At 40.8% G+C, this 2,150-nt stretch overlaps 1 pseudogene; it reads left to right on the forward strand.

The window, feature by feature from the left end:
* Positions 1–386: 386 nt before the first annotated feature.
* On the forward strand, positions 387–1,290 carry LOC102820372 (annotated as a pseudogene).
* The last annotated feature ends 860 nt before the right edge of the window (positions 1,291–2,150 follow it).

Here is a 2,150-nt window from a genome sequence, read left to right on the forward strand (position 1 = left end):
GTAGCTTGGCAGGATCCACACAGTCAAAAGCCTTTGCATAGTCAATAAAGCACAGATAGACATCTTTCTGGTTTTCTCTGCTTTTAGTCAAGATCCATCTGATCTTGAGTGAGAGCAGAGCTGCAGTGAGCTTTGTGTCTCACAGCTGCTCAGGAACCCCGTTGGTAATGAGGATTTTTATTCCATCTCTCCTGACAAATGGAAAACCTGAAGTAACTTCAGGCTAACTTTGTGTTTTGGGATAGTAAGACTTGTTGATGAAGTAACTGGGGTGATAGGATATTAACTGACTGCACGGTCACATATAGAGCAATGCAGCTACATTCCAGCAAAGATAAATCTAAAGCATGCATGTTTACAAGGTGTTTCAAACTTCAACTATAAACATGGGTAGATTTTTCCTTGGCCATATTGGCGGTACATGCCTATTTTCTCATGGAAACTACAATATGATCTTGACCAACACCTCCTAATGCATCTCCCTTCACTTCATGGGTGCCACATGTTGAGCATTTCTTTTTTTTAATGTTTTATTGAAAATTATATGATAGTTTACATGGGAGAACTTTAGTTTTACATTCATTCCATCATATATCATCTCACTGCCATGGTTCCAATCCCCTCCATGCATCCTCAACCACCTAAAGGGTATATCCCAGAAACCCACCCCCTGCACTTCCCCCTCTTCCCCCCAGTTTTTGGTCCACAGTCCTTTTTCCTCTCTGGGTCCAAAGTCCCCAGTCTCTTCATCACTCCACGTCATTATCTCTGTCTCCATCTTAGGCATCTCTGTTTCTCTGGGTAGGGTCCCGCTCTCAGTTCTTCTCCGTTGATGGTCCCAGAGGCCTCCGCTTCGCTCCTATCCTGGAGAATTAATCACTCCCTTCCTTGTTACAAAACTACCTTTGCATTTCCAACCCTCATAGTCTTTCCTGATAAGCATTATTCACTACAGTATCACGAGTTACCCATCTGTATCTCCTTTCATCAGCTCTGCCCAGACAGATTGAATAGTACCTACTGGAGATTCTGCCTTCCGCCATGAGCATTTCTTTTAACAAGGTAGTTAACCTGCAGTACAGTAAAGTTCAAGACCAGGTCATGCTCACTGGCAGACACATGGTTCAAGATGTAAGCTGCAGAAACTGCAATAGCAAACTAGGATAAATCTGTGAGTTTGCCATTGAAAACAGCCAGTATTATAAGGAAGGCCCTGTGATCCTGGAACACACTCTAGTTCGAGAAAATGAGGGCTTTGATGAGGAGCATGTACCATCCCATAACTCTTGAAGAAAAAGAGAGAAGTACCATCTTTTGCCAGGTCTCCTTCACTGAAAACAAAAACCTACTTACACACACTGTCATCTTAGTATCAGAGTCCAATCATAAACTGAGTAACAAGAGCTTGTGAGGATCTAACATGGAATCTTTCTTTCTTCTCCTTTAAAAAATTTTTTTTTCCATCCAACAGTAGTGTGTACACAATATTATGCAGCTGCCATGAATGTTTTCCCCTCTATGTTTATTTTGAGGCAGGACAGTTTATCTGCAGCTATATAATAATGGGTGGGCTAAGTGAGGGAAGAAAAATCCTGCTGTAGCATTGTAGGATCAGCACTGGACTTTGAACCACAAAGTTGATGGTTCAAGCCCATCAGCTGCTTTTCAGAAGCCCTATGTAGGGTCACTATGAGTCAAAACCGACTTGATGGCACTTAACAACAACAAACAGAATGAAAAGTATTTTATGTAAATTTTGAAAGGAAAATAATGTCAAAAGCATGGTTTTTAAACATATTTGGACTTCATTTTAAAACTTATAAAAAAAATCCAGTTGTTTTACCTGATTCACTAGTTTTAGAGAAGGCAACCAAATTTGTGACCCACACTTAACATCCACTGTTAGTATAGCTTGTGTTGGCCATAGTGCCGTGTTCCAGTTGGAGATGAATTGTAGCACCAGAGCCCATTCTTTCTGGTCACTCACCACCCAAAGATGCCACCATTCCTAGTTATTTGTCACCACATAATTGGTGTTGATTGGAAAGTTTACCTGAAATGGGACAGGACTGCTTGGTTGTCTTTTCCCATGTAACGTAAGTATAGTAATACAAATAAAGTGATAGGTGGATAGGTGGATGTTTTTAATT

This window comes from Chrysochloris asiatica, unplaced genomic scaffold (genome assembly GCF_000296735.1).
Source record: "Chrysochloris asiatica unplaced genomic scaffold, ChrAsi1.0 scaffold00042, whole genome shotgun sequence".
In the NCBI taxonomy this organism is placed as follows: Eukaryota; Metazoa; Chordata; class Mammalia; order Afrosoricida; family Chrysochloridae; genus Chrysochloris; species Chrysochloris asiatica.